General features: G+C 48.1%; 2 long non-coding RNA genes across 5 annotated transcripts in view; both read left to right on the top strand.

Moving 5' to 3' along the window:
• LOC118534630 (uncharacterized) overlaps positions 1-18411 on the top strand; it is a 48425-nt gene that overhangs the window by 12439 nt on the left and 17575 nt on the right. For 2 of the 4 annotated variants that reach the window (XR_013446301.1, XR_004916799.2), the window contains exons 1-2: positions 1578-1712; positions 2564-2980. This is a non-coding gene — a long non-coding RNA (uncharacterized LOC118534630). Of the gene's footprint in view, positions 1-1577; positions 1713-2563; positions 2981-18411 lie in introns of those variants that run through there. The other 2 variants (XR_013446302.1, XR_013446303.1) reach the window with 1 other exon arrangement.
• LOC144381328 (uncharacterized) lies at positions 5937-11050 on the top strand. Its single transcript, XR_013446304.1, has 3 exons — positions 5937-6667; positions 8866-8916; positions 9949-11050. It is a non-coding gene; the product is annotated as an uncharacterized LOC144381328 (long non-coding RNA).

Below are 18411 nucleotides of genomic sequence, written 5' to 3' on the forward strand. Positions count from 1 at the left end.
ATGCACTCTCTATACATATATAATATCTGTTTCTAAATATAATATATATTATTATTATTGCAGAACAATTTAAAAGTAAGTTACTGTCTTCATGACCTTCACCCTTAAATATTTCAGCATGTATCTCCTAAAAATAAGAACATTCTCTTACATGACTATGTCCAGTGATGGAATTCAGGACGGGCTCTGTGATCCAGAATTCTGTGATCTCTTTACATATGGAAGGGATTCAACAGCAACTTATACTGAGCACCTACTGTGTGCCAGGGGCCATCCTCTGCACGGAGTATTCAAACTGATATGAGAGACAACTCATTAGACAGATATTTACATGGAGATGTGGGGACGGCAATGGCAGACATACGCAGGAGTGCGAGGGGGATGCAGAGGAAGGAAATCTAGGCAGAGACTAGCTCTCTATCCCATCTCCACCCTTCCTCTTCTTTTTCCCTAACTGGACATCTGCACTATTAGGGTTTCCAATGCACCCAACTAAAGAACTACATTCTCCAATGTATCCGTTGAAAGACCAAAGGTATATATTAGAAGTCACTGGATGCAACTTCTGGGAGAGCTTATTAAAGCAGCCAAGCTAGCTGGAAGGCACACATTTTGGCCCTTGACTCTTCCTCTTTCCTGCTGTTAGGATTGTCGTTGTAATTGCTAGGGCTACAGCAGCCATCTTGCAGCCATGAGGAAACATTAAAGATGGAAGCCAAAGTTAAGAATGGTGGAACAAAAAAACAAAAGGATCTTGGATCATTGGCGATAAAAAGGAGCCACCATGCCAACTCTGAATTGTATACTCCAAACTCTTTGAGAGGAATTAATGATCTCATTTAAGTCACCATTAATTAGGGTTTCTGTTACATGTAGTTGGAGCTAGTCCCAACTGATAAATCACTTAATTCTGCCTTGGGGATCCAGGGAAAACTGCATATGTAATATGAAAAATAAGTAAAAAAAAAAAAAAAAAAAAAAGCTTGGGTAAAAAGGTAGGAGGAGGCTCCAGAGCGTAAATTTTAGCTTAAGAGCCACAGAGGCCATTGAAGGGATTTGAGGAGAGTCCCAGGACTAAATTTTCATTTTAGGACGCAACAGAGGGCAAGTCGTCTTGTTGATAGCTACACTGTGGGGAGGGGGAGACTAAAGTCAAGAAAACTAGTAAAAGAGACGATGTGACAGTCTATGCGAGGAATGACCTGATCTTGGAATAATACTGCACAATATGCTAAAAAGCAAGGGCTCTGCTGTCAGCAAGACCTGGGGCCCATTTGGGCTTTGCCACTTATTGCCTATATAACCCTGAGCACATGGCTTCTCAATGCCTCAGTCCCTTCTTATTTCCACCAGACTGTTAAGAGAATTAAATGAGGCCATGCATGCACAATGCTTAGAGCTTAGAGCAGTACCTGGTACATAATAAGCACCCACTAAATTGTTGTTGAGCCCATGGCCGTGAAAAAAGGATTCTTGGCAGTAAGGTAGAATAAGATGACATCAACAGAATGCACAACCAGTTGGATGGTAGGAGGGGTGAGTAAGAGAGAGAAAGGAGTTAAAAATGTCTCCTAGATTTCTGTGGAACAAGGCATACAGTTTTGGACCCACAGAGTTGGTGGTATCTCTCCCCATCCACATGGAGACAACCAGGGCTCACCTGCATGGAGACGTAGGGAGCCAGGGCAAGGATCTGAGCTGGAGACAGACTGGTGAGCTGCTGGAGCCCCACGGGGCGGTGGAGGGCTGGGGTGGGGAAGAGGCGGTGGGCAGGGGTGGTGGTGAGGGGATCACAGCTCTCAGGTGAGTGTGTAGAATGAAAAGAAAAGAAAGCCAAGCAGGAGCCCTGCCGCTGGTGCTGGTGGACAAAAAGTAGCCAGCAAGGAAACTGAGGTGTGGCCTGACTTCAAGGTCATAGGAAAAACGTGGGAGTGTCCCAGGAAATTCAAGGGGCAGAAAATTTGCAGAAAGCACGTTCAGTCGCACGAAATGCTGCAGGGCCATCAAATGCGGTCTAGGAATTGGGCACTGGGTTGTGGGGGGCAAGAAGGTCATTGGAGACCCCGGGATTAACTGAAAGTCATTGGGGATGTCGGTCAGGGATGTCAGAAGTCATGGTTCCAATGGGGCTAGAAGGCAGAGTGAGCTCAGGCGAGACCTGAAGGAGAAAGGGATCAGGGGAGGTCTGTGTGAAGGAGAGGAGGGAGTCATGCAGCAATGGGACCTAATGCGGAGAAGAAACTGGAAGTAAGATGCTAGAAAGAGATTTGGGAAGAGAAGTGGGGGCTCCACGTCCAGGAGAGGATCCAGAATTGGGCCAGGGCCTTTGCCACGTACCCACAGCGGGGCATATGGCCCACAGTGGTGCTGGGAAGCCAGAATGCCCGGTGGGGCTAGGCTGAAAACCAGTGGGGGCCATCTCCAGCCTGAGTGTCTGTGGACCCACGGAGGAGGGCTGGAGACCGAGAAAAACAATCATGACTCTTATTTCTTGGGCACTCGCCCTTGTGCCAGGATGGAGCCGAGCCTTGGCAAGTCCCTCACTGTGGCCCTATTTCACCAGGGAGCACCTGAGGCCCGGGGAGCTTCAGGACCAGCAGGAACCGGCAGGGCGGGGGGTCTTAACCCGCGTCTGAGCCCACCGAGGGACCCTGGATCTCCACGCTCCACCGCGGGGCGGCCAGGACGGCGGAACAGCTGGGAGGCCGCGGGGACGCGGCCCAGCGACGGAGGAGGGCGGCGCGCGGACTCGAGGCGGCCGCAGACGAGGCCCAGGGCGGAGCCGCAGGACCGGACACCTGAGCCGGATCGGCTCCGACGCGCCCGCCGCCCAGGCCCCAGGGGCCCCCCGGAGCCGCTCCCGGAGCAACAGGGGCCTGCGGAGCGTCCCCAGGAGGGGGCAGCAGCGCCCCGCGGAAAGCCGCCGCCACGGCTCCGGGGGCCTGCGGCTCAAAGGAGGGACCGGCTGCTTCCCTGGAAGGTGGGTCCCTGGTCCCCCTCCACACACACCCCCCCCGACGGCCAGGCCAGGCCGAGGAAGCCCCGCGCGGGGGCAGGTTGTTGCCCCCAGGAGGCCCCGAGCGTCCCTCTTGGGCGTCACAGCCTTGGGAACAGCCTCCCCAGGCCTGCGCCGGAATCTCCGCACAGGGCGAGCGCCCAGTAAGTGAGAGCCATGGTTGTTCTCCTTCTTCTCTCTGTCCCCCTCTTTCTCTGGGCCCTCCTCTGCTCCTAGACGCCCCGACTGGAGATGGCCCCACTATTTCTCAGCCCGGCCCCCACGGGGCATTCGGGCTTCCCAGCACCACTGTGGGCCGTTTTCCCCACTCCGGACACGTGGCAAAGGCCCTGGCCTGGTTCCGGATCCTCTCCTGGGCGTCAAGCCCCTACTTCTCTTCCCATGTCTCTTTTTAGCGTCGGTCTTTCCTTCCAGTTTCTTCTCCCCCTCAGTTCCTGCTACTGCGAGACTCTTTCCTCTCCCCACCCTGGGCCAGCCCGCGGCAGCCTGGCTCCCACCTTGTGCAGCAGAGACCTTCCCTCTTGCTCAGCTGCTCTCCGCAAGGCTTCCCCACCCCGCAGGACAGGAGCGGGGTGGCCTTCAGCTCTGCCAGGATGCCCCCCCACCCCCCGCACAGACTCACGGGGGGCCCCTCCCCAGGCCGGAAGAGTCCAGTTCAGGCCTGGAGCTGGTGTCCCAAGAACTCAGGGGAGCCGGTTGCACAAATAGAACTCACCACATATCGGATGTGCAGGGAAAATAGAGTATCATTATTTTGCTTAGAACTAATCTGGTCTCTCTCTTCTGAACCCCACCCACTAGTTAGTGGGATGGGAAAGAAAAACTAAATGTCCAATCCAGTTAAATTTTGAACTGATATTTTAAACCCTTCAGATAATGCTCAGTCTTTAGGAAAAACACTCAGTGTCTCCGATAGTCACCCCCTCTGTCCCCCACCCTAGAGGCATGGGATTATGGAGTGAGGAAGCTTTCTCCTCTCATGGCACCAGAGGTCTTGGGTTCTTTGGTCCCACCAAGGCCCTTGGATGTGTGCTGTGCGCTGGTCTTCGGGAAGAGGTCTTTTTTTTTTTTTTGGCCTGGGTCATACTTGACCTCCTGGACTCCGGGACTGAAAGTGTGTCTTGTTCTTCGGGCCCAGGCAATGCTCCTGGTGACAGTTTGGTGCCCTGGCCTCAGCTGGGCAGCAACCCTAAGCTCTTTCCATTGGTCCTCCAGTCTGTTAGCTGGGAGGTCCACTCCTTAGACGTGGCTGGGAGGTCACCTTGTATCATAACAGCAGGCCCTTTGGTGGGCCCACTGTCTCCCACTTTAGCATCTGCACCCCATGGGGACTGAGGGTGCGCCCAGGGAAGCTGAACTTCAGGCCTCCCCTGGGGCAGACCATATGGAGCTCCTTTTCTGGGGCTGTGCCCTGGGTTCTAACGGGGTGGCTTGTGAAGGGGCTTCCACCCAGAGTCCTAAATGTAATACCTCTCTAGCACCCTCCCCTCTGCAGGCCCAGAGATGGGAACAGCAGGACAATTTCGCTGATTGCTTAGCTATTCACACTCTGTCCACTTCCTCCTCTTTTTAAAAGATTTTCAGGTACAGAAAAAGGGTGGGCTTTTCCTTTACTTCTATTTCTTCCTTTCCGACTCATGTAAGCCCTGAAGGACTGGCTTTGGTCTCTTACTCGGCAAACGGAAGGACTCTGAGCTCTATTCCGAGGGAGGAGGAAGAATTTGGAAAATCCCTTCTCAAGATAATGGTCTGGCTCCTAAAGGCTAGAACTTTCTGCATAATCCTATTTTGAATGACCCAAACTAAACATTACGTGGGTCTCTCTCTCTTGGAATTCCTTCCGAAATCAACATGAATCTGCACACGCAGATTCCCTGCACCCCCCCACCTCACCCCCGCACAGTCGTGCCTCCTCCTACAGGCAGATGGATATCTCAGGTGGACCCGGGAGAGTGGGAAACAGAAGGGAAAAGCCTATGAGTGCCTTAAAGCAGGATCCCTCTCCCTCTTTCTTGCAGCCTGAAGAACTCTATTCTAATCAGGTCCAAATTACTGAGCTTTTTCTTTTTCTCTTACTCTTTGTAAATCCCCAGGTCTCTGTCCCTTTAGCTCCCTTCCCCAGATGGGCTTGTGAGCATTACTCTCTCCTGAGATACCAGGGGAAGATGTTTTTGTTTCCCACCTGCTCTCATGACCCCAAAGCACACCCCAGTCCTGCCCGGCAGCTCCATCTCCATCCTGTGCCTTCAGGCAGAGTCCACACCGTGGGCACGTTTGCGTGGAACCATTCCTCTGAGACGCAGGATGCGCTTTCCTACCTCTATGCCGACGCACGTGCAGTACCCTGGTCTGGGCTTCCCATCATCCAGCCTCTTTGTAAAGCTCGTCTCAGTTTATCATCTGTGAGAGGTTTTCCTGCCTCTGCTCAATCAATGTGAGTTCTCTCTCCTCTGAGGGCCTGAACTGCTTTGGATTCCTCACGTCCTACCCTGGATTTATAGCTATGCTCGTATTTCTCTCCCAACTACGCTGAAGTCTCTCAGAAGGCAGGCACTGTGTATCACTTGGCTACGTTTCTTCCATGAAGCTATGAGTTAAACTGACTAGGAGGCTCTGATATATACTGATAAGTTGAATATGATTATCAACAGGAATAGCCCCAGACCACATTTTAAAGTTGGCTCAAAGCACATCAGCTCACACAAATGATTTCGTGTCTTTGGCCTCAGTTTCTTTACTTGTTAAAGAATTGAGTGGGTTTCCATGGTGTCTTAGATCATCTCCTCCTCTGACAGTCTGTAATTCTACCCATACTGTCTTGTGACATGTGTGAACCTGTGCGTGCATGTGTGTATGTGTGTGTGTGAGAGAGAGAAAGAGAGAGAGAGAGAGAGAGAGGTGGGCAGGGGTCACTAACTGGGGAGACAATGTGGAGTAGAGGAATGGCAAAGGCTTTAGATTAGGACAAACCTGGGTCCAAATCCAGGCTCAGGCACTCACCTGTTGGGTGACCTTGGGCAGGCTACCTTCTCTGAGTTAAATGGGAAAATGAGGATATTTACTGAGTGCCTACTGAGTGCACACACTGGGTTGATAGTTGGGGATATGGAGTAATATGACGTGTCACCTTCTCTGTAGGAGGCCAGAGTCCATTAAAAGGAGACAAATCTGCAGACAAGTAAGTGTAATCAGGTGTAGAAGTTCTCCATGAGAGAATGTCCAGGACACAGTGGGGCCACAAAGGAAGGAGAGGTAGATCAGCAGATTCCAAGGATGATTTAGCTGGGAGTGGGCCAAGGAAAGGTTCCCTAAAGACATGAGAGCAGAAAAGAGCTCTCCTGGAACTTTTGGGGAGACAGAGAGAAGCAAGTGGTGCTGGGTCCAGACTGACGTCATGAACCTTCTTTGACCCAGACTGGCGAGGCCTAGGAATCTTGGATCCTGAAAGCATTTCCCAAGAGGTGGTCACCGCTGACATTTAGACCACTGGCCTGGGCCCTGAACCTGTTGGTCTTCCTCCAGGCCCCAGGCCCTTTCCTTGTGGCAATGAGTCATTGGCAGTCCCTGAGGTGGCCTCTGGAGCTTCTGTTTCTCCTCAGTGACCTCTGCCCACCTAATCATCTTCCAGGGAAAAGCAATGCTTGAGAAAAGGTAACTAGTTTCATAAGCAGTGACCCCCTCCTAAACCCCTCCCCCTACCGCCTGTACTAGATCCAGGAGAGATGTTGTCTGCACCGAATCCATGAGAGTTTCTATCAAGGGATAGTCTGAAAAACAGCCCTAGCCAGAGGAAGCTGTTCAAACGCCATCCATTTTGACACTTGGCAGGATTAGCAAAGCACCTCTTCCCTGGGAGAGTGGGAAAGTTTCCAGAATTAGTCTGCCGGCAGAAAGGGAGGTCGAGCAAACAGGCATATTGTTTTCTCATAGCTGTCTCTCTTGTTAATGTTTGGTCGGCCAGCCGTGCATTTTTGCAGTGTTACATAGGCTTACGTTCAGCTTTCATCAGAGAACAATTAGGACGAGTGTGGGGAGAGGCCAAAGGGTCAGGGACAACAGATGGGCCTCCACTTAAGCAGGTTAGAAGTTCATTGCTCCAGAGGAAGAAGATCCATCTCTGGCTGGGGGCCTGAGGGGTTCGGTAGAAAGAGGCAGAATGGAAAGAAGGTGAGGGCCTCTCCTTTCTGAAATATCCCTTTGGGACAAGTCTCTGTGTCTTAGGCAGTTGATTTAGTTTTCCATGAAGAAGCATCGGCAGCCCTGGCAACATCAAGAAGCCAGAGGCTTGGTGCCATACTAAAATAGCATCGCTGCGCTTTCCAGCTGAGGGATTACTCCTTGGTGAGCCAGAGAGCTTTGGAACATCATTTGGAAGCAAAACCACATTTTTTTTTTTTTAAAAAAAAAATTTTTTTTAAGGAAAACTTTGCATGCAATGAAGTTAGGGCTTAACTCTTGAGGGGAAGTAGTACACGGATGGCCATTGGTGGAGAGTGAGTTTGCCTTTGGTGAGCTGAGGTACCTGTGAGGGGCAGAGTGTTCTAAAAGGGTTACTTAACAGGAAGAAAGTGCTGGTATGTGGGTAGGAAAGAACCAAAGGTAGAAAGGAGATTGTGTGAGTTAGTCTTTGCTGCACAACATGCCACCCCAACCTCGATGGCTACAAACAACCACTGTTTTATATACTCATGGTTCTGGGGGTCAGCAGTTTGGTCTGGGCTCAGTTGGGTGATTCTTCTGGTCATCCCACCTGGGGGCATCTGGCTGCAGTCATTTGGCAGCTCAAAATGGCGTTGGTAGTCTAAGATGGCCTTACTCATTTTTCCAGCAATCAATACTGGCTGTTAGCCAGGCCATGCATCTCCAGAGACCAGCCTCAGCTTCGTCACATGGTGGCTGGGTTCCAAAGGCAGCAAGAGAGAGGAAAAGGCTCAATGCACAATCATTTTCCCAGTCTCTGCTTATGTTACATTTGCTGTCCCATTAGCAAAAGTAAGTTGCATGGCCAAGCTCCGACTCACTGTGGGAGGGGATGACACCAGGGTGTGGATGTAGGGAGGGAGGCCTGGCTCCATTGGGAGCCATTACTGTAACCGTCTACCCACAAGAAGGAAGTAAATCTGAAATGGAATCGAATGCCCTAACCTCAGTGGGATGCAAACCATGCAAGTCAGTCCGTATGAGCTCAAGCTGAGGGAAGAAAGACCAGAGAATCATCTCATTGGGTTTTTGGAACAAGCCTGCTATTTCCTGGGGATGTTGGGGTAGAGAGAGTCTTGGATTAGTAAGACTTGAATAACTCAAGTGGGCGTCATTTTTAGCATCTCATAAAATTTTATAACGTCCTCTTCCTCCATATATATATCTACAATCTCCAAATACATAGAACATGAGATTCTTCAGCCTATGGGGAAAATGGTGACGTAGCCATAGAGTCTAAAGAGGAAAACAGGCACCATGTCATTTCTACAATAGAGGGAACTGGTTATACTGGTGATAGAGGAGGGAGAACCAAACAGGGACAATGAGGCAACCCAGGGATGAGCGACCTGGGGGAGTCACTGCTACCTCAAGGCTGGAGAGGCAAGAGACGAGGCCAGGTTATGGAGCTTGGAGCAGGGTGACCTGGTACAAGCCAGAGCTATGATGGGCTTGTTCTGTGTAAGCTGGAGCCACAGAGAAGATAGAGTCATTGCTAGAGAAGCTACCCAGATACTGCCATCTTCCTTCCACTCAACCCCCCCATCTCCTGCTAATGCCTGGCCAGAGACCCTCTTAGTTCATTTGGGCTACTGTAACAAAATACTATAGATCGAGTGGCCTAAACAACAAACATTTATTTCTCACAGTTCTGGAGACTGGGAAGTCCAAGATCAAGGCGCGGACAGATTCGGTGTTTGGTAAGAGCCCACATCCTGATTCATAGATGGCTGTCTTCTCATTATGTCCTCACGTAGTGGAAGGGGTGAGAGAGCTCTCTGGGGTCTCTTTTATGAGGGCACTAGGCCCATTCATGAGGGCCCTGCCCTCATGAGCTAATCTCTTCCCAAAGGCCCCACCTCCAAATATAATCACCTTGAAGGTTAGAATCCCAACATACACACTTGAGGGCGACACAAGCATTCAGTCTATAATAAGGGGCCTCAGAAACACAGTCAACAAGGGCAGCCCCCTGGAACACAGAGCAGGGCAGGAGGAAGACAAGGAATGTATCCAGGGTAAAGAGGCCCAGGACCAGCTCGTGGAGCATCTCACCCCTATTGGTGAAGCAAGACTCCTGTTCCCCTCAACGTCCCATGGGCAATTTCTCTGCATCCCTGGGGTATCTCAGGTGAGCTCAAGAAAACCTGCCCGACCCTCCTCGCTGATGTCCAAAAGCCATTGAGAAGGAGTGGACTCCTCCCTGAGAATGCCACCCTGTCCCGGCTGCGGCCATCTGCCGCCCTGGGTCTCCAGACCCTCGGGGCGTAGTGTGGTGTTTGTTGTACACTCCTGAGGCCTCCATGTGGCAGCACCTCACTGGCCCTCTCAGAAGTGGGCTTTGTCCTGTGCACTCTGCAGTTCTCCTTATCACACAGCCCTTCATAAAAATAACTCATTGGGTATCTTCCTGCAGCCCCTCCTCCAACTCACATCTCTGGGACCACGTCAGGAAGCTGTGTCCAAGGCTCACTCCCCCTTTGCCCATCGGGGAACATCTGACCAAACTGTCCCCTCATTCTCCTTCGACCCAGACACCTTTCAGCAAGCTCGCTCCTGGGTTCAAGCTGGGACCACACACTGAATACACACGTGTTCACACCGTCACCACAATGTTGTAGGAGTGCAGGAGAAATCACATAATGATCCTTGATTAAGTACCTCCAGTGTGGCACATAGTTTATGCTTAATTCCTTTATTCCTGATAATGATGACATTATTCTCATTTACAGGTGACTGAACGCACAGAGGTTTTGTTTCTGACACAGCAAGTAAGCAGTAAGGTCAAGATGTTAAGACAGGCCCATCTAATACCAAAGTCCATGTCCTTCCCCTACCATGTTGCTTCTCAATATATCTGAATGGCATTTTATCGTCGTCTTGGCACTATTTCTCATTTTTCCTAAGAGACTTGAACATGTGGTTTTCCCCAAGGTTTCTAGTACCTTTTCTAGTACCTTTGAGTACCAAAGAGTGTCATCTCCTGTTGAGTGGTCCCAAGTGAGTTTAGGCAGTGCCTAAAATTCATCATGACCAGTGTGCTGTTTCATGCTCCCAACTTGTTTCTCAGGGACTGCTGTTGTTCTAAGATGGGAGTACTGACGGATGCCCCCTGGAGATGATATAGCCTGGGGATCTGGAGGTGATTTAGCATTGTAGTTGAGAACACAAACTTTGGCACTGGGCACAGCTTTGGGAAAGGAATTTTCCATGTGCACACAAAGCTGCTTTGTAGCTGCAAGTGTGGGTGATGCCAACCCAAGACTCACAGCCAAGGCAGGCCAACCCTGTAGAGTCTTAGCAGCAGTATGGATCTGGACAGTAGGGAGAAGCCAAGAAGGCAGGGAGACCAGTCATTGTAATGGTCCCTATGAAAGGTGATGTGTGGTGACCCTCCATATCTGGGTCAAGGTCCTGTGTCTGGAGGGCAGGTGTGAGCAGCACAGCTGCTGGAAATAAGAAATGCTTTTTTCGGGGCACCTGGGTGGCTCAGTAAGTTAAGTGTCTGCCTTTGGCTCAGGTCATGATCCCAGGGTCCTGGGATCGAGCCCCCCCATCGGGCTCTCTGCTCAGCAGGAAGCCTGCTTCTCCCTCTCCCACTCCCCCTGCTTGTGTTCCTGCTCTCGCTCTCTGTCTGTCAAATAAATAAATAAAATCTTAAAAAAAAAAAAAGAAATGCTTTTTTCAGGGAATGAATGTGGTCCTGGATCTCCCACTTTCCCTCCTTCAAACCTGACTGGGCTGTGCCCTTTGCTCTCTGACAACCAGAGTGATCCTGAGGATTGGGACCTCAAGCTGTCTTGTTCACCACTTTATCCTGGGTACCTGAACATGGCAGGGCCTCCGTCAACGCTCAATGAATGAACAAATCAAACAAATCAACTGAAAAATCCATTGTAAATTTCATCCACACAACGTCTTTATTCCCATTATCATGTTCATATGGTGCTAGGTTGCAAACAGCAATTCAATTCATTTAAAAACATTTTTATAATACCAACAAAGCAATGTTACAGAACGATTAGAAATTGAAAGAGAAAAAATATTACCCATAATTGCTACTTTCAAATCAACTATTACCATGCTGCATGTTTCCCTCACATCTTTGCTCAAATGCTTGTATTTTACCCATTTGCATTTATATGTCCATTCCATTTTGTTTCTTCTTTTTTAACCACAGAACATTATACCGTCAGTATTTTTGTGTTGTTACTTAATCTACGTAATTATTTTGCATCATGCCATTGCATAGTCTTAAGGTCAGGGCTTCACAGATTCAGTTCCTGCATCATCAGTGTCCCTCCTCCATGGGCTATCTTACCAGTGTACAGACGTGCAGGAGTTTCTTCCATCTAAACAAAACTCTCTCTTTGCATTCATCTCTTTCTGACCTCCACCCCTTGTCTCTCTTTTCTTTCACAGCAGAGCTTTCCTCAAGTGTTGTCTAGCTCCTTTTTTTTTTTTTTTTTTTTTTTTTTTTGAGTAGGCTCTATGCCCAAGATGGGGCTTGAACTCATGACCTCAAGATCAAGAGTTGCACTCTATTGACTGAGCCAGCCAGGCACCCCTCCCATTCTTTCTGAACCATCTCCATTCAGACTTTTGTCCCCATAACTCCACAAATTGCTCTTATCAAGTTGACAGTGACCCTAGTGATGCTAAATCCAAAGGTCAGTTTCCAGAACCCTCCTTGCTTGACCCGTCAACAGCATTCATTCCATTCATCATCATTTACTCCTCCTTCTTGAATCCCTTTCTTCTCTTCAATTCCAAGAGAATTTGTCTTATATCCCTGACTGCTCCTTCTTAGTCTCGTCTAACTCCAGATGTTGGCATGCTCCCGAGTTGAGCGCACAGAGCTTGTCTTTCCTCTGTCTGTACTCACTCCCTTGTAGCGTCACCCATGCTCCCGCGATCTGTGTGCCCTGAGGACTCTCAGTTTTGCATCTGCAACCTAGAACTTTCCCCTGAACTGCAGACTCTTATCGCCAACTGCCTATTTGTCATCACCGCTTGGATCACTAATAGCTTCACAAGCTTCATGTGTCCAAAAATGAAACTCCTGACCCTCCTCTCTAACTTTCTTCTCCCATAGTCTTCCCCTTCTCAGTAAATGGAAATCCTGTTTTTCCAGTTGCTCAGACCAAAGATCTTGGCATCATCTTTGATTCTTCTCTTTCTTTTTCACCTTACATCTGTCAACAAATCCAATGGCACTACTTAAAAACGTATGTAAAATCCAATCGCTTCTGGTCCCCTCCACTGGTCAAAACCAACATCTATTACATCTGAATTACTTTAAGAGCATCCTAACTGTATCTAGTTTGCCCCCCACAGTTCATTCTCAATACAGCAGCCAGGCTGAGTTTCTATTAACATAAGTCATAGCATGTCATCCCTCTGCTCCAAATGTTCCAATAGCTTACTATCTTAGTCTGTTTGGGCTGCTATAACAAATATTAGAGACTGTGTGGCTTATAAACCTCAGAAATGTATTCCTCAAAGTTCTCAAAGCTGGGAGTTTTGAATATCAGGGTGCTGGCATAGTCAGAGGAGGACCCTCTTCTGGGTCACAAGCTTCTTGCTGTATCCTCATATGGTAGAAGAGGTGAGGGAGTCTCTGTGGAGACTCTCTGGGGTCTCCTTTCCAAGGACACTAATCCCATTCATGAGGTCTCGGCCCTCGTGGGCTAATCACCTCCCAAAGGCCCCATCTCCTCACATCATCACATTGGGATTTCAGCATATGAATCTGGGGGAGGGGGACATTAACATTCAGACCATAGCACATATCATCACACACAGAATGAAAGGGAGAGCCCTCGTCATAGCCTGCAAGAACTTCCTCATTTGATGCCCCACTTGGGCCTCATCCCCTGCTACCATCCTGCCACCACACGTAAACTGGTCTCCTTAGTGTCACTCCCAATGCCGTGCTTCTACCACAGGATCTTTGCGCTTGTTGATTTCTGTGTCTGGAACGTTCTTTCCAGAGATATCGACCTTCCCACTCTTTCTGGTATTTGATCAAATATGAGGCCCCCCCCGACTGCCCTAGTGAACAAGAATTGTGGCCCAGTTCTTTCTCTTTCTCTCGCTTGCCTCGTGTTTCTCTATATGATCTCCCATGTCATTTACTCCTTCATCTTTGTGTTGGGGGCCTCTCCCCACTAGACTATAAGACCCCTGAAGGCAGATTTTTATCTTTTTGTGGTCCACCGCTATCTACCCAATACCTAGAACAGAGTGTGTCCCATAGTATTTGTTGAATGAATCAATCTGGGATTCAGCATCTGACAGTTAAATGCCTCGGTCGTGCGACATGAGAAAGTGGAGCGTGATGGCCAAGAGCAAGGGCCGCCTCTGAGCCTGTACTGTGCGTTCGGCCGCACGGCAATCCAGCTATTTGCAGCTGTCCACATGACACAACCATGAGCTACATCATTCCTGCATTCTTTTTGTTTCCAGCTTTATCAGGACATAATTGACAAAATTATAAAATTCAAAGTGTACAGTGCGATGAGTTGATGTACATATACCTCCCAGCACAGGGCCTACAGCAGAGGAGTTGCTCATTCAGGATTTGTTAAGTTTGTTAAGAAGCAAGAAAAGGGCCCCTAAGAAGAGTCTAGAAGTACCCGTGACCAGCTTTATCCCTTTCCCAGTTTCGCCTTGGGGGCCAGCTGTATACTAAATTTATTCGCTTATTTACTTAATCAGTCAACAAACGCAGCTTTGCAAAATCATGTGATTGTTATTATTATAAACAATGTTTTTCCAAAAGAAAGCACAAAGGCCCATCCCTCTAATGCTTTCCCCCCTAGAAGGGTTTTTGTTCCAAACAGAAACTCCAGTGCCCCCATGCAATCAGCACAAATCCCAGACACACTATGTCTAGCCAAGCTCAGGGCATTTTTAGCTCCCTGTTCCCTGCTCCAGAATGTTGGAGAGCCTTTCCCCGCTGAGAGCCCTCCGCCACCCCTTAAGCGCAATGACGGCTGCTCACCACACAGCAGATGTGTGGTCACACGCAATTAAGTGGGTGCAGGCCGGTAGTGGACAGACAGCATGAAGTATGCACAACTGAGCCAACAAGCAAACAGTGGAAACCAGAGTGGGAAGATGGCTGTGCTTGCCCAGCCACTTGCAGAAGGCTGGACTCGCTTTCCTCCTTGATGTCCTGGCACTCCCCTGAAGCAGCGCCAACCATCCTCCTAGTGTTACAATCCCTGCTTTATACGGGAGATGCCAAGAGATGGACTGAGAAGCGCACCCCGCAGAGGAGGAGGGACACTGCCCTTCACGGTCACTGATGCCCTGCCACCTTCTCGGCGGTCGACGCCTGAGTGTGGCTACTTTATGGGAAGGCCAAAGTGGATCTTCTGGCCAAAGCCTCGTATTCAGATTGAAAGCAGTCGATGCCATAATTCAAGTCTCTGTCCAGAGGAAGAAATGTTTTCAGAGGAAAATGGACCTGCCATCTTTCTACCAGCCCATTCTTCATCCCAGAGAGGCCTCTTCCAACCATATTTTTAGTCTATGTTCATTCAGTGTTTTGGATTTGTTCTGTATTATCATATTTTGCACAGACAGTATGCGGTAGTAGTTAACATTCATTGCATAAGTAAAAAGAATCAAACATGAAAGATACGTGAACCATCAAACATCAAAGATACATGAATGATCTCATGCATGATCTCAAATGTATTGTGCTAGGTCAGTGGTCCTCAGCCAGGGGTGACTCTGCCCCCCCAAGGGACATCTGGCAATATCTAAAGAAATTTTTGGTCATGGCAGTTGGGGCAGGAGATGCCACTCGATGAAGATGCCATCTAGTGGGTAGAGGCCCGGATGTTACTAAACATCCCACGGTGTACAGGGCGGCCTGCACAACAGAATGATCCAGCCCCAACGTCAAGAGTGCTAAGGTTGAGAAATCCCGTGCCAAGAGAAAGAAGCAGACTCCAAAGGCTACAGGCTGTGTAATTCCATTTATATGACATCTGGAAAAGGCAAAACCATACAGAAAGAAAATGCAACCGTGGTTTCCAGAAGCTGGCTGAGGGGAGGCGATTGACTTCCAAAGGGCACAAGGGAATTTGGCAGGGATGGAAATGTTCTCTATCTTGATGGTGGTGGTGGATCACATACGTATGTGTTTGTCAAAACACACAGGGATGTACACTAAAAAGGGTAAATTTGACCTATATACATTATACCTGAAACAGATGAACAGAATTGCTCTATTTGAACCAAAGCAGTCTGGAGATGATGGGGGGGAGAAGTGGTCCCTAAAAAAATGAGAAACAAGTTGAAGTGGTAAGAAAAGAAATGAAGGAAAACACAGAAAGATTTTTGCTTGTTTTTCATAACTAAATTATTGATTTCTTTTCAACAAACGACACCTTATCAAAAGTCACTTTGTTGTTATGGACGAAAACTTTTATGAAACAGCTTGATTGAGGTATTATTATCGTGCAATTTGATAAGTCTTGACTTATGTATATACCTGTTCCACAATTGTCACAATCATGATGAACTTGTCCCTCACCCTCAAAGTTTTCCTGATGTCCCTTTATCATCCTTCTCTCCCCCCAAAAAGAAGAACAGTGATGATCACATGGGGTGGTTGTGAGAATTTAAATGAGATGCAAGCATAGAGAGAGTCTTATTACACACCTGGCTTATTTTCTTTAGGGGGAAGAAGTTATTGTGGAGTGAAAAGCACCTAATAGCAGAACACCTGTATTCCATGCCTAGATTCGCTGCTTATTCTTGGTATGGGGGTGGAATTGAAGATCAGAGAAGTGCCATGAGCAATGCAGATGTGCTCCATATATGCCTTTTGAATGAGTGAGTGAATGAATGAATGCATGTATGCATGCATATGCTGGAGCTGTGTGTTTAAATATCTAGCTGTAGACACAAGAACACAGTAAAAGAAATGGAGTCAAATAAAAGACATTTTATAATCACATGTACTAAATACAAGTGCACTTTAAACTTAAATATGTCTCAAATCAAATTTGTGTCCTTTCCCATAAAGGACCCTTCTTCCTGAAATCCTTAAGTTAGTGGCTGGCCCCACTGCCCTCTTTGTCCCAAATTAGAAGCCTCAGATGCGTCCTCAGCTTCCCATTCTCCTTCAGCCTCACACTCAGTGCCACAGACGTACATTTTTATCAGCTCGACTTCCTCTCTGGAGGCTCTTATCCCCTCTTCATCTCCATGGCCCGTTCCAGCTCTCCTCCGATCTCACAGAGACTTCTGCAGTGCCTCGTAGTCAGCCTTTCACCACTCGTCTTTCTTCTCTCATGGCTAGAACTTTCTTAAACACCGTGGGACTACCCTGCTTCCCAGCTCTGTGAACTCTCTGTTTCCCTGATGTGAAGCCCCACCTCCTCGGGTACAGAACTTTCCATTACCTGGACTAGGCTTCCCATTACCCAGTCTCATCCCACCTGAAGCTTCAGCCATACCTACGTGTCACCTTTCTCCAAATACACCACGATCATTCCTTTTCCCACATCTTTTTCTCTTGTCATTTAAAAAAAAATGTGGTAAAACCTAGATAACATAAAAGTTATCATTTTCTCCTTTTTTTTTTTTTTTTTTTGAGAGGGAGTGCGGAGGAGCAGAGGGAGAGAGAAAGAGAGAATCTTAAGCAGGCTCCACACCCAGCACTGAGCCTGACGCAGGGCTCGATCTCACAACACTGAGATCGTGACCTGAGCCAAAATGAAGAGTCCGATGCTTAACCAACTGAGCCACCCAGGCGCCCTGCATTTTAGCCATTTTGAAGTATACAGTTCAGTAGCATTAAGTACATCCAAATTGTTGTGCAGCCTTCACCGCCATCCATATCCAGAACTTTTCATCAACCCAAACTCAAACACCATCCCCATTAAACAATAATACCCCATTCTCTCTCTCTCCTCCAGCCCCTGGTAACCACCCTTCCACCTTCTGTCACTATAACTTGACTACTCTGGGTACCTCATATTTGTGGCATCATGCAATGTGTGTTCTTCTGTGTCTGGGTTTTTTCATATGGCATAATGTCTTCAAGGCTCATCCATGTTGTAGCATGTGTCAGAATTTCCTTCCTTTTAAGGCTAATTAATATTCCATTGTATGCACATACATTTTGTTTATCCCTTCATCTGTCAGTGGACGCTTGGGTAGTTTCCATCTTTTGGCAGCTGTGAATAACACTGCTGTGAACATTGGGGTGCAAGTATCTATTTGAATCCCTGCTTTCAGTTCTTTTTCTCCCCATATCTTTTTATATTACATGCTCCTTCTGGCTGGAGGATCAACCCAGAGGTATCTTTTACCCCCCTTTCTGAAGAATTTCTACTCAACCGTCAAGACTCATTTCAAAAGTTCCTCTCCAATAATCAAGGAGAGGTGGCCATACCCTCTTCTACACTCTTTCGGCCCCACATTTTATGCTCTCTTACAGTTCTTCCTTTGCTGAATCACAATTATAATTAAGAAGGAAGTTCACCTTGCTCACCCCTCTCCTCCATATATCATGTATAGCCCACTGTCAGAGCTGCATAAATATTCAAGGACAAATATTTTAAGGACTGCCTCTGGGTTCTTCAGGCCCAGGCCCAGGCTCTGTGGGGACTCAAGAAATATTAGTCAATGTTGATTTTTTTTTTTTTTGTCCATTTGTTCCAGGAAAAGATCCAACACCAAGATGTGACCTTAGAAGTATGTTCTGGCTGCCACAGGGTCCTTATGTCCTTGGGGTCTCTGCGGAGGTGACTCACCATGGTTAAACATTTGAAAGGCTACCCCTCTTGACTCTGTTACTCATCTACCTAGATAGCCCTAATGGGAAGGCTCAAACCAGCTGAACTTTCCTTTACACTTTCAACCCGGTGCATACCATTCTACTTGTGCCCAAGGCTGAGGACCTGGGGAGAAGGGTGAATTTTAGAGTTGGAATGAACTCAGCTTCAGATTCAAAAAGCATTTTCTCAGCTCTTTGAAGAGCTACTCTTCTACAGGCCAAGAATTGAGTATTATAGTAAAGCCATGGGAAACCTAAAAGGTGGGTCTTAGCTCCCCATCCACCCTCCTTTCCACTTTTTCCTGGCTCAGCTCCCTCCCTTTCAGTTCTATCTTTCCTTCCCATATATTCTATTGTATACTCTTGGCCTTTTCCTTGCCTATGATCTTGA

This window comes from Halichoerus grypus, chromosome 3, assembly GCF_964656455.1.
Source record: "Halichoerus grypus chromosome 3, mHalGry1.hap1.1, whole genome shotgun sequence".
Lineage (NCBI taxonomy): Eukaryota > Metazoa > Chordata > Mammalia > Carnivora > Phocidae > Halichoerus > Halichoerus grypus.